Consider the following 26,420-nt stretch of genomic DNA (forward strand, 5'->3'; position numbering starts at 1 on the left):
TCTCATTTGGCGCATTTGACAACATATCTACATTGGATGAAAACATGAATTTATGTGGGTGGGTGTTGCATGCAATACATTAATGTTATATTTAACTTTTTTTTTTTTTTTTAATTATTTTATTTTATTTCAGTCTGTATACTTCCTAATTGCCCCACTTTGGTTTCCACTGGTGGCACAAGAAGCAAGTTCTTAGAAAGCACAGCAAGGGTGTGTTTAATGACATGGTAATGTGTTATGCTAACTCACTGCAGGATACTGACATACCTCCAGCTGGAGATGTACTAATAAGTACAGTAAGATGACGCAACAGGGGTACATTCTTAAAAGTGGGGCAAAACATAAAAAGGAGGAGATACCAATGAAATGTGCCTTCTGTATACACCATAACACTGACGTCTTATAAAGTGGGGTGCCAGTGGGCAGGGTAAAAGATGATGGAACAGTGATGCGAAGCATATCACTGATGCTGCCCATAGGGGTGGACCAAACCAAAAATAGGGTTGATCTGCCTGAAGAATTGGTAGGCCAGTCTAGCTTGAAAAACAGGCAGTCTGCCAATCATCCATGCTGAAAGAGTTATTTCAGTTTTCTCTGCATGGTCCTTGTGTCCTGAGTGTAAGGCAAGTGCATCTAATGATGACAGTTCCCTGGTGTCCCCAAGAGTAGAAACGGAGGGGCAGGACGTAAAATAGGGACAGTCCCTCTGAAACTGGGAGTGTTTGGGAGCCTACTGCTGGCTCCACACTGGTTTCTATAGAGATTGCCTCACTTTCTGTAATCTACACAACTTGCAAGAACAGAACATTTGATAAATCTCCCCCATAATGTTTAATCTGCTTGCCCCTCCCAAATGTTGGGTATGTGTGTGCAAAAGCTGTATCTGGTGTGGGAATTATTTTGGTTTTGTATCAACCAAGTCATCCAAGTCAACGGCACTACTATCACCTCTACCTCGCAGGCTCGCTGCCTAGGGGTTCTTTTTGATTCTGACCTCTCTTTTACTCCCCATGTCCAATCGATAGTCAAATCCTGTCGCTTCCAACTCAAGAACATAGCGCGCATCCGCCCATATCTAACGCCGGACGCGGCTAAGATACTGGTTCATGCTGTTGTTCTCTCTCACCTCAACTACTGCAATCCCTTTCTCACTGGTCTTACATGATCCCAGTCAAAGAGTAGGAGAAAGTCACAAAGTCAGATTAACAAGACAGAGAGTACGTAACCAGAAACATAAGTTCAGTAGCAATACCACAACAGGGCAGGGAGGAACAGGAAAGGTAAGTATTTAAACCATAAGGTTAATTCTGATTGGATAATTTCCAATCAGAATTAACAATCACACGTGGGAGATATCTAAACCTCCCACTGTGATTGAGGCACTGTGCCTTTAACGCCGGGTCAGGTGACTGACCCCGGCGTGTAATATATTGGGCGGTCTCCCAGCGTGCAGCGTCATGCATGCTGCCGCTGGGGGACGGGGAGGAAGGCGCGGGCGGCATCCGAGACTGGAAGGATGCCGCTCGCCGAGCCCACGAGGAGGAGGGGACCGCGGACGGCTGGAGGGTGAGTACCGTGAGCGGAGTGTAGCCTCCCCTCGCAGCCGCCCGTGGGATCCCGACATTACCCCCCCCCCGGAAGACCGCCCAGAGGGCGGGAAGCAGAAGGCTTCAAAGGAAACCGGGTATGAAAGGAGCGGATCAAAGAGGGAGCATGCAGATCAGAGCTCGAAACCCAAGACCGCTCCTCAGGGCCGTACCCCTTCCAATCCACCAGATATTGCAGCCGACCCCTAGAAACACGAGAGTCGAGAAGGGCAGCCACCTCGTACACGTCACTAGGGACAGCGCGAGGGGAAACGGGCCGCCCGAGGGGACAAGAGAACCGGTTACACAGCAAGGGCTTCAAAAGCGAGACGTGAAACGAGTTCGGAATACGCATGGAAGGAGGCAGGTCAAGGGAGTAGGAAACGGGGTTAACCCTACGTAACACCTTGTAGGGACCAAGAAATCTGGGAGCAAATTTCATCGAGGGAACCTTGAGACGGAGGTTCCTGGAGGACAACCATACCCTATCACCCGGAACATAAGAAGGGGCCGCAAACCTACGGCGATCAGCAAACTTCTTCTGAGCAGCTGCTGAATGAGACAGCGCAACATGGACTTGATCCCACATCTTCCGCAAAGAAGCGAGGTGCTGGTCCAAGGCGGGCATTCCCTTGTCGGAGAACGCACCGGGAAGGACAGAAGGCCGAAACCCATAAGCAACCTCAAAAGTACTTAAGCCAGTAGACGAATGAGAGACCGTATTCCTGGCAAATTCAGCCCACGGAAGGAGGCGAGACCAGTCGTCCTGGTGCGCATTAGTGAAGCAGCGCAAATACAATTCCACAGACTGATTTGCACGTTCGGCCGCACCATTAGATTGCGGGTGATAGGAGGAAGTGAACGACAAGGAGACCCCCATCTCAGCACAAAAGCCCCTCCAAAACCGAGAGACAAATTGAGGGCCCCTGTCAGATACGATATCCTGAGGTACCCCATACAAGCGGAACACTTCTTTGGCAAACACCAAAGGCAGTTTCTTAAGCGGAATAAAGTGCGCCATTTTAGAGAACCTATCCGTCACAGTCAATATCACTGTCTGACCATCAGAAAGAGGAAGGTCTACAATGAAATCCATGGATAAGTGGGTCCATGGTTTCTTGGGTATAGATAGAGGCATCAGTAGACCCTGGGGTCTCACATTATGGGACTTACACTGCGTACAGACCCGGCAAACCTGTACAAAATCCACTACGTCTCGCTTAAGTGAAGGCCACCAGAACTGTTGAAGGAGGCCCTTATAGGTTTTGGTAACCCCCGGATGACCAGCAGTTTTGGCGGTGTGAAATAAAGTTAACAACTTTTTTCTGTCATTTGCTTTAACGTATAGTTTACCAACCGGCGTCTCAGGGGGTGCTTGGGTTTGGTATGTCTTAATACTATCAAGGAAAGGAGACAAAACAACCAAACGGGTAGCAGCTATTATCTGAGACGCAGGTACAATAGGTTCAGGAGTCGGGTTAACAAATTCTAACGGTTCATGCTGTCGAGAGACAGCGTCAGCTTTGGCATTACGGCAACCAGGTCTATAGGTAATAACGTATTGGAAGCGTGAAAGAAATAGAGACCATCTAGCCTGCCGGGCAGATAACCTTCTAGCATCAGCTATATAGGAGTGGTTCTTATGATCTGTTATAACCATAATTTTGTGTCTAGAACCCTCTAATAAGTACCTCCATTCCTTAAAAGCTAACACAATAGCTAATAGTTCCCTGTTCCCAACATCGTAATTCTTTTCTGGATCAGACAACTTTTTAGAAAAATAACAACAGGGATGGAGGGGTTTGTCATATGACAACCTCTGTGACAGTACTGTTCCCACACCCGACTCAGAAGCGTCTACTTCCAAAACAAAGGGAAGAGAAGGATTAGGGTGGTGCAGCACTGGAGCAGAGGCAAATGCCTTCTTGAGAGTTTTGAAGGCCTTAAGGGCTTCAGGAGTCCAAACCCTAGGGTGTAGACCTTTTTTAGTCAGCTTCGTTATAGGAGAGATAAGTGGTGAAAAGTTTTTTATAAATTTCCTATAATAGTTGGCAAATCCTATAAAACGCTGGATAGCCTTCAGTCCTTGGGGAAGTGGCCAGGACAGTATGGCTTCCAATTTAGCAGGATCCATACTGAAACCCTGTTCAGTAATTATATATCCTAGGAATTGCACAGAGGTCTGATCGAATAAACATTTTTCTAACTTACAATAGAGTCCGTTCTGTAATAACTTTTTGAGCACCATCCTAACATGGTTATGGTGTGACTTCAAATCAGGAGAATACACAAGTATGTTGTCAAGGTACACCACAGCACAGACATGCAATAGATCCCTAAGGACATCATTTATGAGGTCCTGAAACACAGCAGGAGCATTACACAGTCCAAATGGCATGACCAGATATTCGTAATGCCCACTGCGCGTATTGAACGCTGTCTTCCACTCACCATTCTCTTTTATACGGACAAGGTTATAAACCCCCCTGAGGTCTAATTTAGTGAAGAACTTAGAACCTTTAACACGATTTGGGGGATAGGGTAGGCATTTTTAATCGTTATATTGTTCAGACCCCTGTAGTCTATACATGGCCTCAAATCGCCCTCCTTCTTTGCCACAAAGAAGAAACCAGCACCAGCAGGGGAGGAGGACCTTCTAATAAAACCTTTACTTAGGGATTCCCGTATGTACTCCTCCATAATCTGGTTTTCTTTCTCAGAAAGAGGGTAGACCTTACCCCTAGGAGGCATAGTACCCGGTAACAGGTTTATGGCACAGTCATACTCATGATGTGGAGGTAGCTTATCTGCCTCCTTTTTTTCAGAAACCAAGGCAAGGTCTGCATATACAGAAGGGACAGAAACCGAAAGTGGTTTAGCCGTGGGCACGTTGAGTAAACAAACAGGACGTACATGAGCCATACAGTCTCGTTGACAAGATTCCCCCCAGGAGAGTATATCTAAACAACCCCAATCAAGTACAGGGTTGTGTTTAACTAACCAGGGAAAACCCAGAACGATGGAGGCAGTAGGAGAGTCAATTATTTGTAAGGTTAACCTTTCCTTGTGCAAAGCACCCACAGACATAACTATTTTCTGGGTTTCATGGGTCACCAGAGGTCACCAGAGGTTTCTCAAGTGGTCTACCATCTATGGCCTCAACGGCAAGGGGTGTGGCCTTTCGGATCAAAGTCAGGGCTGCGGTTTTGGCAAAGTTCTCATCCATAAGGTTGTCTGCCACACCTGAATCGATCAAGGCTTTGGTTGTTATAGTGGTTTTATTGACCAAAAGAGAAACCGTAATAAACGGTCTGGAGATGGACACATGAGGGGACAAAGTCAAAACACCCGAGGCCGACCCCTCTCTAGGCCTTAGGTGCTGCAGTTTCCCTGTACTTTAGGGCAGGCATTACAGTGGTGCCCCCTCTTCCCACAATAAAGGCATAACCCCTCCATTCTACGGTACGCTCTTTCGGCCTCAGTTAACCCCGTAGCACCAAATTGCATGGGTTCAGGGGATGGTTGCCTAGGAGCGGGTAACACTAGTAGTGCAGTACTGGGTAGAGCAGGTAACACCCGTGTATCCAGCCGTCTTTGACTGCGCCTCTCTCTAATACGGTTATCAATAAGAATCATATAGTCTATAACATCATCTAGAAGAACAGGCAATTCCCTGGATGCTATTTCATCCAGTATATAAGCGGCCAAGACCATGTGTCCAAATAAAATGTATTCCAAGCCTTACCTAACGTCCATTAATATGCCAGTATTCACTGCATTTATGTCTCAGCTCCCATCTAGACACCTAGTAGACTTTCTTATCTCTGGTTTAACAGAAGGCTTCCATACAGGTATCCTACACATACCAGCCGGAACTCTGGAATGCCCTAATCTACAATCCGCCCAACACAACCCCACAGCAGTTGACACCCTCATAGCCCAAGAAGTGGCTGAGGGCTTCGTATTGGGGCCTTTCAAAACTCCTCCATTCATAGAATGGCGCACTAACCCCATTGGTATTGTCACAGGGAAATTTTCCCAAAAACAGAGACTCATCATTGACTTATCGGCACCCCACTCATCGGCCAACCCCAGTCTTAATTCCCTCACACCCTCTGAGGAATTCTCCCTGCAATACACCACCGTAGATCACGCCATTACCGCTATCATACAAGCAGGGGTTGGAGCCTGGCTCAGTAAGACCGACAATACTAACGACTTTAAATTACTACCAATCCACCCCACACTGTGGCACCTGCATGGCATCAAGTGGTCCGGGAACTACTATTTTTTCTCACGGTTAACTTTTGGGTCCAAAAGTAGCCCAGCTATTTTCAACACATTTGCCGAAGCATTATGCTGGTTACTATTGAACATAGCCAGATGCCCTACGGTATTACATTACTTGGATGATTTCCTACTGGTCGAAGAGAATACTTCCCCTCCTACTAGTCTCAAAGCTACCACTAAGCTATTTGAGCAACTAGGTGTACCTATCTCCCCTAAGAAAACAGAGGGGCCAGACACGGTTATCACTTTTCTGGGTATCCAATTAGACTCCGCCACAATGCAAGCGAGCCTACCACACGATAAGATAGAGAATATTCTCACTTACATAAACAGCTACCTTCAGCTCCGTACTTGCAACCGCAAAGAGCTACAGTCCCTGCTGGGATCACTAAATTTTGCTATGCGCATCATACCTCAAGGCCGCTCCTTTATATCACGACTATTGCATCTTTTCCCATTGCATCTTTTCCCGTCTGTCTGGTTGCATGCTGCTTCCCCGCTCGTCGTCTAGCAACTGGTCTCACCGGGATTCAAGGTAAAAGATGTACCGCCACATAGCTGAGCCTGCCGATTAGGCTTAGCATCCTTTACATGTAATCGGCATCCTTTCCTCTCTGCAACTCTAGCAGGGGTGGCTGTTAGATCAAAAAACACTGTTTGTTTAATACAATTCTGGACAATTATATTCCCACAACATGTTGTATTATGTTTGTAATGTTTACATGATGTGTAAACATATTACAACATGTAATTACTAAATATTCCATTTTATTTGTTCAATTGTCCAGGATCAGAATAATGGGGCAGTTTGGGCGTGGCTTGAACGCCGATGGCGCCGGCCGCTTGATTCCGGAGCTCCGACCCGTGCCGCGATAATAAGGGCACATTCCGCGGCACAAGCTCTCCAAATGGGGCGCACCAAACGCCCAGACGCTCAGCAGACACCCAAGGGGCAGCTGTCCGCCCCGCAGAGCGGATCGCTGGACGGGTATCTCCGCACGCCACAGAGACCATCCCACGCCGAACAGGGCCACAAGATGGCCGACGAGCCGACCACGCCGCCAGAGGGAGAGCCACAGGCCCTACCATTAGCAGACATCAGGGCAGACATAAGATCCCTGACCACCAACATGGTCACTAAAGCTGACCTGAAGGCCACATCTGATACCCTGCATGAGGCAATCCGTGCTGAGGTCGCAACGCTGGGGAATGACATCGCAGCGCAAGGCACTCATATACAGGCTTTGGAGGCAGCAGAACAATCACTGTCGGGCCGCATTGAAGCTAACAACCTGGCTATAAGCCGGCAATGTACCATTCTCTTACATCTTAGAATGCAGGCAGAAGACCTAGATAACAGGGGCCGTAGATCTAACATTAGAATACGCAACCTCCCTGAACCACATAACAAAGAAAATGTGGAAGCCACTCTCATGGCACTATTCACAGAGATTTTGGGCCCAGACGCACCGCCTACCATCAAATTCGACAGGGCACACAGAGCACTCTGGCCCCGCAACGCTGACAACTCGCCCAGAGATATTATCTGCTGCCTACACGAATTTAAGGTGAAATACCTTATCATGTCAAAGGCCAGATCCAGGCAAAACTGGCTGTTTCAAGGAGCCGAGGTCGCCCTGTACCAGGACCTCTCACCCCTCACACTTGAAGCCCGCAGAGCTCTAAGACCCATAACGCAATTGCTCAGAAGCAGAAATATACCATACAAATGGGGGTTCCCCTTTAGCCTGCTAGCCCGCCACGAAAATGAATGGGTACCCGTGAGGTGGCCGGACGAGGTCCCTGTAACGGACCGTTTCACGTACAAGAGGATAAAACCCAGTTTAGGCGATAATCCCCTTTCCAGATGCACAGACAGCTACTGCAAACACCATTCTCCCGACTGGAACCACACGAACACTGGAACAGCTGAACAAGAAAAGCAGACATCGGCTTACACTCTTGGCAGTCAGCATACAATCCCATTCCCCCAAAGACCGAGACGACACATCGCTTTGAGGGTTAAGCAAGAACTCTAGACTGGGACACCCAGTCTGGCTTTTATTTCCAACTCACACATACAGGCCACACCCAGGGGGAGGCATAAAAGAACCAATGACATAGATGTTACCTCCCACACATCCCCTCCCCTTAGTGTGACACATAATCCCATTATGCATACAGAGTAAAATATACTTTTACACAACTTTCATAACTTTAAAACCATACATCACATTCACATAAAAATACATATCCACAATCAATCCATTCAGGGGAACAACATATTAAAAAATGGCATGAATCCGACCAGGGGTTTAAAAGTTACTAAAAGTATCTTTTGGGCCCTGGCTTGCAGCATGGCACAATCTGGCTCAAACAGAAGTAAAACATCCCCCACAATGCATCCCGGCTTCCTCCCTTCTGCCCTGGAGATAATTGGAGAAGTAATCCAATTATCTAGGACTAGAGTCAGACTCCATTAACCACATGGTTGCAAAAAGACAGTAAAAGACATAAACTTACATACTGATACATTTAACACATAAAACACACATTTCTACATATCCCCAGTTTAACTGAACACATAAATACCTACATAATATTTAAGACAGTATTACTGTGATATGTTACAAAGTCTTAAAGGGACATTAGTCCCAAAAGTCCCAATATGTCCATCGCTGATTTTAAAGGGCCAGTAGCAGCAATATAAATTATTACATGCCCAAATATAGTGTTTATAGAGCAATATGTCCATGGGCCGTAGTCGCAGGGCAGGAGGCTAGCAGCCAGGCCTCTCCAGTTCACAGTGGCGAAGCTGGTTTCGCCACAGTCCCACTGTTCCTGAGAAAGCTAGTTGCTGATTGGATCCTGGGGCCCCTTGAACAACGGCCAGGCACCGTCGCACAGAGAGCCGCTAGAAGGCGCAGAGAGGACTCACCGCACAGACCCCCAGCACACAGGCCGCGCAAGCCGGCCCAGCATGCTGACAGTGTGGCGCTTCCCCTGCCTGGTGGTCCGGAGACGTTGCCACATCTGAACAAGTGACGAAGCCATCACACCCCCTGCAGATAAGTACTTTCCACCCCCCCATCTTGGGTCATATACTGACTGATAGCTTTTTCTTTTTGTCTTACACTCGTCCCTCCCGGGACCTAACCCACCATGGGGCATGACTTTTGATAGAAGCACACAGCCCACCACTAGTTGCAACCATGGCTTATATGTGCCCGGCATGAAACAGATCACGAGCTGGACAAGTAGCTACCGAAATGTGTGACACTGATGAGCCCTATGCTGCCATGTGGCTCTTTGGGGGGGGGGGGTTGGGGGATTCCGCATGGCGCGGGAGGGGGTATTTCCCACGAACCCTACCCACACCAGCATTGAAACCGGCAGGAGCATACTAGTGGGCCACACGCGCTGACCGTCCTATGATCAGGATGGGTGGTAGTCACGACAGCATTGGGTGGGAGCACCTGTCGGGGTGGGAGGGGATACACCGAAGTAGAGACTGATATGCTACCAGTTGGCCTGGTCCTGCTGAACTATCTGATTGAACACGCTGGATGTTATTGCATGCCCTGTGTACCTGCAGTCTTTTTCATTTGACGCATTACTAGATATGTTTACCTGGGCTGGGTGGGCGGTTGTGGGGGGGGGGGGGGCGGGCTACATATGTTTTCATGATATGGTTCATGTGTTTTTGTTGCTTGCTATGTAATGATGTAGATGATTAGACCTTGCTGCCCCCTTCTCTCTCTCCCGCCTCCCCCCCTTCCCCGGCCGCCCGCTCACTGCATTACATGAGTATATAGTTGACCCTACAGGCTACCACGACGAGCGCTCCGGACTACCGAGAACAGGGGGACCACACTGGCGCGACGTATATCTGACTGACAAATCAGGCCCCAGATGGAGAGTACACATTAGCGCTTGACCCGACTGCTCTGTGCACAACTACTGACACATGTTTAGTGGGACAGGAACCCGACCCAAACCCATAAGGGATACACACACTTGACCGATGCCACTAGGCGAGAGCCACGACTCGACCTAGACCCGAGTATACCAGGACTACTGGGGGAACCACGCTTGCTGCCGCTCCGATACTCACCGTGTAGTGGTACGTCATTGGCCACCCACCCAGTTACACGGGACTCTGCCTGAACTAGGCAGGAACAACCCCATACATTGAGCGTTGGGTTGTCCACCTTCATACATCAACACACACCAGGACACCGACACACGAGGCGTATATTAGCTCCTGTGGGAGGGACAACACACACCTCTATTCCGCACCCTCCCCTACTGGGTCCCCAGGCGGCCGCTACTTCCCTCCGCATATACCCCTTCCCCCCCCCCACAACCCCCCCCCATCTCTGTCTACCTGCGCAGCTGGTAATCCGGCGAGTCTGGGCCCCTGACCCACATACAGGCAGATTGGCGTCACGACACCCCCTTCCTACGATGGCCTACTCCCCGACGCCCTTTACCATACTCACACAGAACTGCAGGGGACTCAATGCCCCGGAAAAGAGATCCCATCTCCTGAGAGACCTCAAGAGAAAACATGTTGCACTCTTACAGGAAACCCACCTAAGGTTAGCAGCAAACTCCCTACTCAAAAACAGATATTACCCGCACAACTTCTACAGCAACCACCCCTCACTGAAGAAAGCAGGTACGGCCATACTGATCGCAGCTGATCTCCAATTTGCGGCCTCCGACCAGTTAGCTGATGCCGACGGCAGATTCCTATTCGTGAAAGGAGAAATGGCCGGAAAAACGTATACGCTCGTGAACATCTACGCCCCGAACTCGGGACAAGCTAGCTTCATCCGCAGAACGCTGCTGAAACTGGCCAAATTCGTGGAGGGAGTCCTGATCCTAGGTGGGGATTTCAATGTCCCGTTGGACCCCCTGACGGACACATCCGTGGGGCGGAGCAGTGTGCCAAGCTCGACAGTTAGGACCATCCTGAAGGCTCTCAGGGACCTTCGGCTCATAGATGCGTGGCGAGCACTGCACCCGGTGGAACGGGACTTCACGTATTACTCCACACTGCACCACCGGTACTCCAGGATTGATTACATCTGCGTACAGCAGGAGGGACTTACCTACCTCAGGAAAGCTGACATCCAAACTACGCCCTGGTCAGACCATTGCGGTGAAAGTGGAGCTGGAGTCGCCCCTGTATCGCCCGTCAAAAAGGACATGGAGACTTAATGATGCCTTGCTCCTAGACGAACCGACGAGAACGCAAATAGCTGAGCACATCCGTCAATACTTCGAGGAGAACGTGACGGAGGAACTGTCAGGCATGACGGTATGGGAATGTCAGGGTACCTGAGGCCTCTACCTCTAAGGGAGGTAGAGACTTGGTGTTTTGTCCGTCCAGGCGAGCTGTTTCCTTCGTTCCTCGCGGTTCATCCAGTCACTTAAACACCGGCCGCGAGGAATCCACGTCCTTTTCTAGCAGGACGCTCAATACGTGACGTCATGACGCTATCACGAGCGACCTGTCACTCAAGTGTCCGATATCCAATCGGTACTTGTCAGAGGCGTGCTTACCATCCGGAGCCAGGGTATTTAAGCTTACTTCTCTCTTCAGCTCATTGCCCTGTCGTGGTTCTAGCTTGTCTAGTCACTCAGTGCTCTGGTATTCTAGTTTGCTCTATTTGGTTTTGACTCGGCTTGTTGTACTTACCTGCTTCTCTGTTATCCCTTGACCCGGCTTGTCTCTCGCTTATCTGTCTTCTCGTTCCCTCGACCTCGGCTTGTCTCTGACTATTCTCTCGGTACGTTAGTCCGGCCATTCTAAGGCCCGGTATACGTACCTTTCCACTCTTTGTACTCTGCGTGTTGGATCCCTGTCCCGATCCTGACATTACGACAGGGCCAATGGATCCTGCAGGTACAAACAGTCAGCTTGGTTCTTCGGATCCCAGGTTTGACGCCATGGAACATAGGATGGATCAGATGGCTTTGGCACTACAGGCACTTTTGTCTCGTGCTAGTAATCCACCTGAGGAGACACGTACTCCTTCTATTTCTCCTGCAGTCTCAGGTCTAGAGGTAGCCACTGTAGGTGCTTCTTCCCGTATTACCCCACCAGTACGTTATGGCGGGTCACCGGAGAAGTGTCGTGGCTTTCTGAACCAGATTAGCATCCATTTCGAATTACAACCCCGCTCTTATCCTACAGATAGAGCGAAGGTTGGATTTGTTATTACTTTACTCATTGAGAAAGCTCTGAGATGGGCCAATCCTTTATGGGAGAATGATAATCCACTAGTCTATAATTATAATGCCTTTGTAGCTGCGTTTAGAAGAACTTTTGACCCTCCTGGTAGAAAGGTCAATGCAGCTAGATTACTGTTGCGCCTTAGACAGGACAATCGAACACTTGTGGATTATGCACTAGAGTTCAGGTCCTTGGCGGCAGAAGTCAAGTGGAACGAACAGGCTTATATAGATGTGTTTCTGAATGGGTTATCAGATGTAATTCTTGACGAGGTCGCTACTAGAGAACTCCCTGAAAATTTGGAGGATTTAATTTCTTTTATATCTCGTATTGATGAACGCTTAAGAGAGAGGCAGAACACTCGAGATAGGACCCGTAGACCCTCCTTTAAACTAGCGCCTATCTTTCAAAATTCTGAGTTCGAGGACTTACGTATTCCTGAACCTATGCAGATAGGCAGTACTCATCTCACAGAGAGGGAGAGACAGTACAGGAGAAGGGAGGGTTTATGTATGTATTGTGGAGTTAGAGGTCATTTACGCCTAAATTGTCCCAATCGTTCGGGAAACGCTCGCACCTAAGTTTCTCTAGAGGACAGGCCTTGGGTGTTTCTACTTTGTCCTCTATTCACAACTACAAAGAGCTCAGGCTTCTGTTACCCGTTTCTTTAAAGTGGGAAAAGGGAGTAGTTAGGACTATGGCACTAATCGATTCTGGAGCTGCTGAGAGCTTTATAGATCAGGGTTTTGCTGCCAAGCATGCTATTCCATCCCAGTTAAAAGAGACACCACTGGCTGTTGAGGCCATCGATGGTAGACCGTTACTTGAGCCTGTTATTTTCCATGAGACCATACCGATTAACTTAACTGTTGGCATCCTACATAGAGAGGACATATCCTTACTGCTCATTTCTTCTCCGTCTATTCCCATAGTCCTGGGGTACTCCTGGTTGAGGAGACATAACCCTATTATTAATTGGGAGTCAGGGGAGATAGTTTCGTGGGGACAGAATTGTCAAGAAAAATGCTTGCGGAAGGTCTCACCTCTCGGATTAACCAACACATCGGCTAACTCTGACAATCCTACAGAGACACAAATTCCGTCTCAGTATCTAGATTTAAAGGCAGTATTTGACAAAAAGAAAGCCGATACCTTACCCCCACACAGGTCCTTTGATTGCAAAATTAACCTACTCCCTGGTACCATGCCCCCCAGAGGTCATGTATACCCGTTATCTACGAAAGAGAACTCAGTTCTAGAGGAGTATATTCACGAAAATTTAGACAAGGGATTCATTAGGAGGTCCTCCTCCCCTGCCGGGGCTGGATTTTTTTTTTGTCAAAAAGAAGGATGGTTCTTTGAGACCTTGTATTGATTATCGAGGCCTAAATAAGATAACCATTAAAAATGCCTACCCGATTCCCTTGATCACCGAACTCTTCGATCGTTTGAAGGGCTCTACAATTTTCACCAAGTTAGACCTCAGAGGGGCATATAACTTGGTGAGAATCCAGCAGGGACATGAGTGGATGACGGCATTCAATACTCGCTATGGCCACTATGAATATACGGTCATGCCTTTTGGGTTATGCAATGCACCAGCTGTATTCCAAGATCTGATAAATGAGGTCCTTAGGGAATTTCAGCAAGATTGCGTCATTGTATACCTAGATGATATACTCATACATTCTAGTGAGATTGAGACTCATCACAAGCAAGTCAGGAGGGTTTTGCACAAGCTTCTCCAGCATGGCTTGTACTGCAAGTTGGAGAAATGTAGCTTTGATCAAACCCAGGTAACCTTTCTCGGCTATGTGATCTCTGGAGAGGGATTTAAGATGGATCCGGATAAACTCCAGTCCATTCTAGAGTGGCCTTTACCCAAAGGTCTTAAAGCCGTACAGAGATTTATTGGTTTTTCTAATTATTATAGGCGCTTTATTAAGGGCTATTCTTCAATTATCGCACCTATCACTAATATGACCAAACAGGGGGCTGATACTAAGAATTGGACTACTGAAGCTCTTCTTGCGTTCAAAACTCTCAAGGAGCTTTTCGCTTCCGCTCCAATTTTAGTTCACCCCGACACTTCCCTGCCTTTTCTACTTGAGGTTGACGCATCAGAGACTGGTTTGGGTGCTGTCCTATCTCAAAGGTTGGGTGTTGATAAACCATTACATCCATGTGGATTTTTCTCTAAAAAATTGTCCGGTACTGAGAGCAGATATGACATTGGTGACAGAGAATTACTAGCGGTTATCAAGGCTTTGAAAGAGTGGAGACATTTATTGGAAGGTACTTTACATCCTGTTACCATTCTAACAGACCACAAAAATTTGTCTTATATCGGAGAGGCCAAGCGCTTGTCCTCCAGGCAGGCTCGTTGGTCGTTGTTTCTTACCCATTTCAATTACGTTCTGACTTACAGACCTGGCTCAAAGAATTCTAAAGCCGATGCGCTATCTCGCCAATTTGAGCCTTCTGCTTCAGTTGAACCACTTTTGTCCTCCATTGTACCCAAATGCAATATTATTGCTAATACCAGTCTCAAAATTCATTCTCCGCTACTTGACCAGATCTTGAAGTCACAACATCTAGCTCCCGGAAACACTCCTGAGGGAAGAAACTTTGTTCCTCCTGAACTTCAACTGGAGCTCTTACAATGTTTTCACGAAAGTAAAATAGCTGGTCATCCTGGTATTCGCAAGACATACTCTCTGATATCCAAGGATTTCTGGTGGCCTTCACTTCGAAAAGATATTGAGGAGTTCGTCGCAGCTTGTGAGACTTGTGCCAAGACTAAACTACCTCATGCATCTCCATGTGGCCTGTTACACCCCTTGGACATTCCTGAGAGACCTTGGTCCTGTTTGTCCATAGACTTTATCGTTGATTTGCCTGCTTCCAAGAGACAGACTGTTATTCTCACGGTGGTGGATAGATTTACTAAGATGGTCCATTTCGTGCCATTACCTAAACTTCCGACTTCTCCTGAATTGGCGGAGATTTTTGCGAGAGAGGTTTTTCGCCTACATGGGATTCCTTCGGAGATTGTTTCTGATAGAGGTTCTCAATTTGTCTCACGCTTCTGGAGATCCTTTTGTTCTCAAATGGGGATCAAATTGAACTTCTCCTCTGCCTATCACCCTCAGTCTAACGGAGCTGCTGAGCGTACCAATCAAAAGATCGAACAGTATCTACGTTGCTTTGTTTCCGAACACCAGGACGATTGGGTCGGTCTGATTCCTTGGGCGGAGTTCGCACACAATAACCTTGTTTGTGATTCAACTCGCTCTAGCCCTTTCTTCATGAACTATGGCTTTCATCCTTCGATTTTTCCTTCGGTTTCCTCTTCTCAGGGGATACCGTCGGTTGATGATCATGTCGCCAACCTGAAGAAATTATGGGATCAGACTCGGCAAATTCTGTTACATAATTCCTCGTTGTTCAAGAAACACGCTGACAAGCATAGAAGAGCGGCTCCTGTTTTTGTTCCTGGGGATAGGGTATGGTTGAGTACTAAGAATATTCGCCTAAAAGTTCCATCTATGAAATTTGCTCCTCGCTACATAGGTCCTTACAGGGTTCTCACTCGTATCAATCCGGTTGCGTATCGCCTTGCTCTGCCACCTGCCTTACGCATTCCTAACTCTTTTCATGTCTCCTTATTGAAACCTCTTATTTGCAACAAATTCTCCTCTAAGGTCTCTTCGCCTCGTCCTGTTCAGGTGGAGGGTCGGGAGGAGTACGAGGTCAGCTCCATCATTGATTCCAGAATTTCAAGAGGAAAATTGCAATATCTGGTCAACTGGAGGGGATATGGTCCTGAGGAGAGGAGTTGGGTACCTCAGGAGGACGTTCATGCTTCTCGCCTTCGCAGAGCATTTCACCTCCGCTTCCCATCTCGCCCCGGTTCCTTCCGCCCGGTGGGCGTATCTGAGAGGGGGGGTACTGTCAGGGTACCTGAGGCCTCTACCTCTAAGGGAGGTAGAGACTTGGTGTTTTGTCCGTCCAGGCGAGCTGTTTCCTTCGTTCCTCGCGGTTCATCCAGTCACTTAAACACCGGCCGCGAGGAATCCACGTCCTTTTCTAGCAGGACGCTCAATACGTGACGTCATGACGCTATCACGAGCGACCTGTCACTCAAGTGTCCGATATCCAATCGGTACTTGTCAGAGGCGTGCTTACCATCCGGAGCCAGGGTATTTAAGCTTACTTCTCTCTTCAGCTCATTGCCCTGTCGTGGTTCTAGCTTGTCTAGTCACTCAGTGCTCTGGTATTCTAGTTTGCTCTATTTGGTTTTGACTCGGCTTGTTGTACTTACCTGCTTCTCTGTTATCCCTTGACCCGGCTTGTCTCTCGCTTATCTGTCTTCTCGTTCCCTCGACCTCGGCTTGTCTCTGACTATTCTCTATTACTCTCGGTACGTTAGTCCGGCCATTCTAAGGCCCGGTATACGTACCTTTCCACTCTTTGTACTCTGCGTGTTGGATCCCTGTCCCGATCCTGACAGGGAAGCACACAAAAGTGTCCTCAGAGGTCGCCTAATTTCGGATAGCAGCGCAAAAGAAAAGGGACGCAGGACAACAGCTAAGTGACCTCACCCAACAGATAGCGGCCTTAGAACAGAGACATAAAGGATCTCAACGAGATCAAATTTTTAAGGATCTTGTCGCAAAAAGAAGACAACTGACGGACATTGTAGAACACAAATATGCGAGACAACTACAATGCTCAAAAGTCTTCTTCTATAGACATGCCAACAAAGGCGGGAAATTGCTGGCCCAAATGTTGCAGGGACCGCAAAACAGAGCTCAGGTACATACCCTGCGCACCAGACAGGGCGCACTGACACAATTCCCCGAGGACATCGCAGAGGAATTCAAGGTCTTCTACACCAACCTCTATAACATGGACGACTCAACAGGGGGCCCCATCGCTGCACGAAAACAAAGGGAATCAATAGACTACCTGCGGGACTTCAACCCTGATGCACTCACGCCAGAGGAAGCAGAAACACTCGACGCGCTGGTGACAGAGGAGGAGGTCAAACTTGCCCTCAAAGTGGCTAAAAACAGTAAAGCACCAGGCCCGGACGGCTTCCCGGTGGAGTACTACAAGAAGTTTGGTGAGGAACTGGTGCCAAGGCTAGTTAACGCACTAAACAGCCTACGGGAAGGAGCATCCTTTCACAGAGAGTCCCTAGTGGCGACGATCACGGTGATCCCGAAACCGGGCAAAAATCCGGAACAGGTAGGTAACTACCGCCCGATATCGCTTATTAACACGGACATCAAGCTCTTTTCGAAGATCCTATCCTCTCGTCTACGGCCGTACATGCCACAACTGATCCACCCGGACCAAACGGGATTCATTCCGGGCAGGGAGGCCAGGGATAGCACCCTTAGGCTCTTTGTGATCCAACATGCAGCGAAACATCTTCGGAAGAAGCTACTTCTGCTATCTACGGATGCAGAAAAAGCATTCGACAGAGTGGATTGGCGATTCATGATGGAAACGCTACGGAAGACGGGCATCGGTGACCGGATGCGACACTGGATCGTGACAATCTACCACCAACCGAATGCTAAAGTCCGAGTGAATGGGGCACTCACGGATAGCTTCAACATAAAGAACGGAACCAGGCAAGGCTGCCCACTTTCACCGCTTCTCTTTGCGCTCACCTTGAAACCGCTCCTGGATAGAATATGGAAGAACCCCAGGATACTTGGCCTTAGCTGTAGAACGCAGGAACACAAGGTCGCTGCCTATGCAGACGACATGCTGTTTTTCCTGGCTGAACCCCTAGTCAATCCCCCACCTTCTGACGGAATTTCGGACATATGGTAATCTATCAGGGCTCAAACTCAACATGCCTAAGTGCGAGATACTAAACGTGACGGTACCGGGAGAGGAGTGTGAGCAGCTACGGCGACAATTCCCGTTCCACTGGTGCACGGACAGCATGCAATACCTGGCTCCAGGTTACCCCTGCTGCGAAAGATCTCTACGCATACAACTACACGCCCCTTTTGTCCACAGTCATGGAGGACCTCGGGAGATGGAAATACAACCACATCTCATGGCAAGGGCGCATCGCAGTTGTGAAGATGAATATCCTCCCCAGGATACTCTACGTCTTCCACACACTCCCATGCCTCATACCCCAAAACTTCTTCAAAACACTCCGGACAGCGGTCCTTAAATATATATGGAAAGGAGATAGGGCCAGAATAGCACACGATAAGCTGAGCCTTCCCAAGACGTGGGGGGGACTCGCCCTACCAAATTTTTACAAATACCATCAGGCTACGGTGCTACAGCGCATTAGGGAACTCCATGTAGTCACCCCTCAGAAACGGTGGACTGCACTAACGGTGGACCGCTAAGACCTTACACAAAACCAGTTGCACCAATACATCTGGCACGATGGAAACGACGGCACGAACCTGGTGGGGGACGATTCCATGCTCAAAGCATGGACCAGACTGAGGAAGGCACCCTACATCTCCCCCTCTCCCAGCCCGCTGATCCCCATCACCCACAACTCAAATGTGGGAGATAACCTATCACCATCAGCATGGCCACTGGAGGCCCACGGAGGTTTCATCCCGCTACATTTGACGCTAACTGGAACCGGACTGAAGACCATACGGGACCTATCGGACGGACGGACAATTACCCTCCTGCACCAATTCCATTAGGCGCAACTTAAGCATTTTTATCACAATCTTCCGAACAAGGACAAACTGCATAGAGACCTGACCTGGTTTGAGCGACTCCTGCTTCCTGACGCCCGAATCGGATGGCACCGTCTCGATCATATACCAGAGACTGGTGACGGGCAAAAAAGACACAAATGACCTATTTAAGAGGCAGTGGGAAGAACTCTTGGACGCCACATTCACAGAAGGTTAATGGGAACAAATCTTACTACTCCAGCATAAGAGTTCATCGAATACCAACTACCAGGAAATGAACTATAAACTGCTGTCCCACTGGTACCGCACGCCGTCTCTCCTGCATCGAATTAACCCAAACATACCGGACACTTGCTGGAGGTGCGAAAATGGAGTGGGAACCATCAAACACATCTGGTGGGACTGCGACGGGATTCAACCATTTTGGAAGGAACTTGAAGCGGAGATACGCAATATACTGGGGGAACCCACGACCGCAGACCTAGCCCTGTTACACCACACGGAAGGCACGCCATCGGCGTACAAAAGATCGATTCTCAGACACCTGCTAAACGCAGCAAAGGCCCTGATACCGTTACTTTGGAAAACACGAACCCGACTGACAATTGGACAACGGCGACTCAAGGTCGAAGACATCCACAGAGCCGAATCCACGATAGCCAGCCTGATGGGGAGGCAGGAGAAACACGTAGAGCAATGGGGGCCATGGTATCTCTACTGCTCTTAGGTCATATTTATCGCCCAGAAAGGGGACAGAATGTTAGAAGGGAGGTGATGGGACACCCAGACTCGCCGGTCGCGGCTCCTCAGATCGCACCCTAAAATCCCTCGCAGACCTACAGATGGAGGCGATCCGGGGATCCAGGGGGGTACAAACCCATAACACGTGAGGAATCACACGGGACCTCAATAATGGACAACAGGGAAACACTAAGACCCCAGGGCGGGGAATGGGGGAATCTATTTCTGGCCACCAACTAGGCAGGTACATACATGACCCCCGAATCAAGAGGCAGCTACTCAATGCACATGGGGGCTACCCGGGGTTATCAGTGACATCGTCCACTATCACTGGACTACCGTACCCTAGGAAGCACACAGGGAACCCTAACGCGACCATCGTGGTATATACACACACGCATTCACACTCCCACGACCCTACCTCAAATCTCGAGGTCTACCACAGGGGACTAAAGCTGAGGACCTCACTAGCACACGGAGCATACACCTAGCATCGCCAGGCAGAGCCCTTACCTAATAACTACCCCAATGACCACATAGCTACCTGACGCTGACAAGACCTTGGGGGCTAAGCGGACAACAGTACACCCGAGACAGACTTGACCCTACCCTGACCCCCACATAACAAGTCCAACACCAGCTTTACTGAAGCAGACGCAGGAGGTTTGCCCACCCCACTCCCCCCTCCCCCTGACCCATAGGGAATGGGATGACCGACAAATTTAAATCATGGACGTGAGGGGGAACCCGGTCGAAGGCGGTGATGCCCCACAGGACTAGACGCTCCGCAGACACGACACCACACAAAGGTAACAAAGTAACAGAGTAACAAAGGTCACAGGAAGGGGAGGGTGGGGAGTAACAAAGGTCACAGGAAGGGGAGGGTGGGGGACTAACAAAGGTCACAGGAAGGGGAGGGTGGGGGGTAACAAAGGGCACAGGAGGAGAGGGGGGTAACAAAGGGCACAGGAGGGGAGGGGGTTAACAAAGGGCACAGGAGGGGAGGGGGGTAACAAAGGGCACAGGAGGGGAGGGGGGGTAACAAAGGGCACAGGAGGGAAGGGGGGGTAACAAAGGGCACAGGAGGGGAGGGGGGGTAACAAAGGGCACAGGAGGGGGGGGTAACAAAGGGCACAGGAGGGGGAGAGGGGCCAAAAGATGAGCACAAAAGGGGCTGAAGAGGGCACGGGATGGGGCTAAAGAGGGCACAGGAGGGGGCTAAAGAGGGCACAGGAAGGGAGGGTGCTACATAAGGGCACAGGAGGGGAAGGGGCTAAAAAGCACACAGGAGGACAGGGGGCAAAAGAGGGCACAGAAGGGGAGGGGCACCTATCAGTCTGCCCACCCACCCACACAGGTAGCAACAAGTATGTATGTCAGTGGGAGTGTGTCTGTCTGTGTCATGCTGTGTGTGTGTCTGTCTGTGTCATGGTGTGTGTATGTCTGTCATGGTGTGTGTGTGTCAGTCGTAGTGTCTGTGTGTGTTTGTAAAAATAGTGTTTTACTCACTTTTTTTTTTTCCAACGTCATGCTGGTCCAGGGCCGGACTGGGAATTAAAAGCAGCCCTGGAAAAAAATTATTTACCAGCCCCATAATGCGTCGCGCCAGCATATTATTACTCCAACGTGAAAAAAAGCACATATAGGCTTCAAATAAAAAACAAGAGTGCAGATTTATTTTAAGCAGACGTGCCTTTGCATATAACCAATGTTTCAGTCCAACTACCTTGACATATTAAGAAAAGCTTGGTAATGGGACTGAAATGGTGAATGTATGTAGGGCACAACTGTAAAAAATGACGGTATCTTGTTTATTTTGAAGTCCTGTGGGTGCGCTCTTCACTTTAAATATGTTATTGTGCTGGAGTATGCACCTAGCAACAAGACTGGGCCAATATTTGCTCATTACATATGGTACATATCAATTACATTTCTCTGTGTATTACGTATGTGTGTATATATATATATATATATACACACAAACACACACACCAGTGGCGGATCCAGAGCCTGATCTCGGGAGGGGCACTTATAGATTATTTAAAGAAATAATACATACACAATAACCACTACTGCTCTGTGTAGTGGTTATGGTGCCAGGAGTGCCGGGACCCGCTCCCAGAGTAAGTAGTCAAACCGTTTAAGAACAGTTTGACAACTTACCTGGGGTCTGCTGGGATATGGGGCTGTAGTAGGGTATAGGAACAGTGGTGCAATGTGTGAGGGGTGCAGTTTGTGTGAAAGGTTCAGTGTGTAGGGCAATGTGTGTTTGGGTGGCTGTGTGTGTGTGTGTGGCGCAATGTGTGTATGGGGGGTCTGTGTGTGGGTATGGGGCTAGAGGTCGCAGTGGTGAGAGTGAACTCTAGCCCGTAGCTCCAGCGCTAGAGTTCACTTTCGCGAGAGCTGGAGCGTTGCCATTGTAACCGCAGCAACGCTCCCGGGTCCTCTCTTCCTCCCTCCCCTGATGGCTGCCTGCATGGTGCCTCCAGAACAGGGAGGGAGATCTCTGATCTCCCCTCCGGTCCGTGAAGGCACATGGTGCTTGGACAGTGCCAGCCTTGCATTGGCCAGCAGGTGAGAGCATCTGGGGGGAAAGGGCAATTGCCCGTTGCCCCCCCTGGATCCACCAGTCATATATATATATATTTCTCCCCCTCACTGCTCCTCTGTGTCCATGTCTCCCCTCTCCTTCCCAGTCACTCTTCCCCCTCTGCCTCTTTCTCCCCCTCGTGTATCTCTCTCTTCTCCTCTGTCTCTTTTTCCCTGTCTCTCTCTACCATCTCTCTATCCCCCTCTTTCTCCCCTTGTGTCTCACTCTCCCCCCTCTGTCTCTTTCTCCCTCCTTTTCCTGTGGCACTCCCCCTCCCCCTCTGTCTCTCTCTATTCTCCCATATCTCTGTTTTATCCCCCCCCCACCCCACACACACAGATATAAGCTGGCAAGGCATGACAGTGATGGGTTGACCAAACCCATAGTTTTGTGTTTATTTTATATATCTCTTCACTTGCTCACAATAAAACCCTGCTGATTGGATGAGCATGATGGGAATTCTAATCCACAGTTGTTTGAAGTTGCCTATTCTTCATCTCCTGCCCTTCACACTAGATTATTTCTATTTCCCTGCGATTTCTTGGACATGATTAAATGTTGCATACTCTGCTGATAGGATGTAGCATTGAAAAAAACAAACAGATTTGCTGACTTTTCAGGCTTGTCTGGCACGCTCCCCTCCCCCCCCCCCCCCCCATCCATCCATCCCCTCCATTTACCTGAGAGGAGCCAGAGGGGGCCGGCCGGGTTCCAATGCCGACGGCACTTCTAATGCTGAGGAGGGAGGAGCATGAAGGAGGAGGGAGGAGCATGTCTCTCTACCATGCTCCCTCGCGGTTCCTGTGCTGTGAATTGTGGGAACCGCGAGGGAGCATGGTAGAGAGACATGCTCCTCCCTCCTCCTTCATGCTCCTCCCTCCTCCTTCCGTCCTCAGCATTAGAAGTGCCGCCGGACCGGCGAGGCTGCCACCCGGCCCGGCGGCACCAGCGTGGAACGCGGCCGGCCCCCTCTGAGTGTGCCACCGGACCGGCCACCCGGTGGCACATACCTGTGCAGCCCCCAGATCCCGCGGCCCACCGGGAAATTTCCCGGTATCCCGGTGGGCCAGTCCGGCCCTGTGCTGGTCTCTGCCTCTATGACTGAGATCATCAAGCTTGATGATCTCAGCCAATCCGCACTGACACAGGAAGCGCCTCTAGTGACCGTCTGAGTGTCTGTCACTAGAGGTGTCACTAGGAAGCAATGTAAACACTGCCTTTTCTCTGAAAAGTCAGTGTTTACATTCAAAAGCCTGCAGGGACAGGCTATAGACACCAGAACCACTACATTAAGCTGTGTGTGTGTGCGCCTGCTAGTGAGTTTGCTTGCTTGCATGTGTGTGTGTGTCTGCTAGTGAGTGAGCTTGTGTTTTTATGTCAATGAGCTTATGTATATTAGTGAAATTGTTTGTCTATGAGGCTGTGTATCAATGAGCTTGTGTGTGTCAGTGAGATTGTCTGTGTCTGCATGTGAGTATGCTTACTGTATAATTAAATGTTTTACTCTGAAAGGATATTATATTAGAAAAAGCAATATATATATATATATATATATATATATATATATATATATATAATTACTCAATCATCTGGGGTGGCAAGACATAGCCTTACATATTACATGCGACAATATATGGCGCAATGACTTATGGGGCTGGCATAGATTTTTTTCCCAGGGCTGCTTTGTATCCCCAGTCCGGCCCTGATTTAAAGGTACGGTCAGCGCTCAGTGGTAAACATTGGAGATATGGTACATTACTGACAGTTCCTTCGTCACTGTATTTTCTTGCAGAAAACCTCCGCAATTCTGAATACAAGGATGATAAAGCAGAAAAGACTAGCATATACGATTCCTTTTAAGCTAAAGGTAGTAAAATATGCTAAGGAGCATGGAAACAGAGCAGTGAAGAGACATTTTAGGCCACCTCCAACTTAAAAACAGGAGGGTCAGCTGCAAAAAGCGGATAAAAGTAAGCACACTTTTCATGTACATGCTGCAAAGTGGCTACAGTTAGACGTGGCCATGAAAAAATGGATCACAAATCACCGGAATAATGGCTTCTCAGTCTCTACAAAAATGATAATATATGAAGCCAAACGCATTGCTGTAGAGAAAGGCATTCAAGATGTTACTGGATCACCATCATGGCGATACAGATTTATGAGGCGATGTGGCCTTGCTATGCGCACCAAAACTAGAATTGTGCAAAAAATGCCAAAAGAATATGATCTAAGATTCTGTCTTTTCATAAATTTGTAATTGATACTAGGAAGAAAAATGGGTTTGAAATTGGCCAGATGGGGAATATGGATGAAGTCCCGCTAACCTTTGATGTGCAATCTAATAGGACTGTTGATCTGAAAGGTGCCAAAACTATCACTGTGAAAACCTCTGGACATGAGAAAACCCATTACATGGTTGTGTTGTCTTGCTGTGCAGACGGCACCAAATTGCCACCCATGTTAATTTTCAAAAGGAATACATTTCCAAAAGAAGTGATTTCAAGAGGAGTTGTTGTACATGCTCATGAGAAAGGATGGATGGATGAAAATGAAATGAGAGTATGGATTGAAAAAGTGTGGTCCAAATGTCATGGAGGGCTTCTGAAAAAAACTGCCTTATTAGTACTTGACCAGTTTTAGCACATATTAGCGAAACTACAAAAAAGTGCTTTAAAGAAATGAAGACTCATCTAGCTGTAATTCCTGGAGGTCTTACCAGCGAGTTGCAACCTCTCAACGTTTCCATAAACAAACCATTTAAGGTCTTTATGCGAGAAGAGTGGAACAAATGGATGGCTGCTGGCAATCATGATCTAATACCTACTGGACGAATGAAGAGGCCCACTATCACTCAAGTTTGTGAATGGGTGAAAACATCATGGCACTCTGTAAAGGAGGAAATCGTTGTCCAGTCATTCAAAAAATGTGGCATAGGGGGCGGGGCCGGACCGCCGAGCTGGACGGTCGCAAGGCAGACCAGCTCCAGCAAAACTGGAGCCTTTCAGCACATAAAGTGAAGCTTTTACCAAATATTCCGTCCAGCAACGGCGGCCCTCGACGGGCATAGTGCACTGGACCCAGGGAGAGGCTAGCTCGCTGAGTTTTAGTCCCCTGGGAGGGAAATCCTAGACGCTGAAATTGAGGCCTACTCCGGCGGTGAGTGGAGCGGACAGCCGCCGCCCCGCTATCCAGCCGAACAGCGCCCAGACTGGGGCTTAGGCCCTCGAGGAACCGGCTCCGTTCCCCCCCCTCTGGACCGGGGGGGTGATCCCGGTCCTCACCCTGAAACCCCGAAACCCTGACCGACACAACTGGGACTGGGGCCTCGCAGTACTGCCAGATGCAGAATTTAAAATGGCGGAGAACACGCACCTAACTCCAAGATCCCAGCGGGAGATACCTACCCCACAAAAGCCGCATCCAAAATGGCTCAACAGCTCTACGGGATAAGCCATCCACAAGCTCCAGACGTGTACCCGCAATATGGCACCCTACTGGGACACTTACCTCGAGGAATCCTCTTTAAGCCTTCGGTTCCGGTAAGGAGAGGGATCAGCAACCAGCGGTGGGAAAAAGGGCACAGCACACTAAGCCTGCAACTACCAGATCGGCAGAGCACATCAGCCCCCACTCTGCACCACGTCTCCTTTTGGACACTCCGAGGCCTAGGCCCAGAGAATCGAATGTCGCACAGCACCCCATGCAGCACCAGCTAACCAGCCAACAGCCGCCGCAACACGAGCAGACCACCAGACAACAGCAAGAACAAGCTGACTCCACGGAAGGCAGGACTTTCCTGACACAAAGGGACTTTTTTTTTTGTAAATATAATTTTTATTATTTTTGGAATTAGTAATGTCAAACGTAGAAATTTAACATGGAGACTCGCAGGTCTCTAGCTCGCACATGTATACATGGGCACGCAGGCCCGTTTATCGTCTGTTCTTAATTTTGGCTCGCAGGCCTCAAGTGATCTCCATAGGTAAAGTGTTAAGAGAGAGACAGACCGATCTCGGTAGGATGCTATTATGTTCAACATATCTAGACATTGCATATCTCTGGAACGGCAGCTCATAGGGAAGCCTTTACTACCCCTGGTTTGGTAAACACTCTGTTCCATGATGTTTGTGGAACAGCTATTTTCGCGCGGCTTGGCCGTGCCTGTCCCAGTCCCGTCTGTGCTCTCTCAGAGTGTCTGGTTAGGGGTGTCGGTTAGCGCCAGCCCGCCTATGGCAACCGTTACCTGTGCTAGCTTCTAGGTCGGT

Source organism: Pelobates fuscus, chromosome 1, assembly GCF_036172605.1.
Source record: "Pelobates fuscus isolate aPelFus1 chromosome 1, aPelFus1.pri, whole genome shotgun sequence".
Classification (NCBI taxonomy): Eukaryota; Metazoa; Chordata; class Amphibia; order Anura; family Pelobatidae; genus Pelobates; species Pelobates fuscus.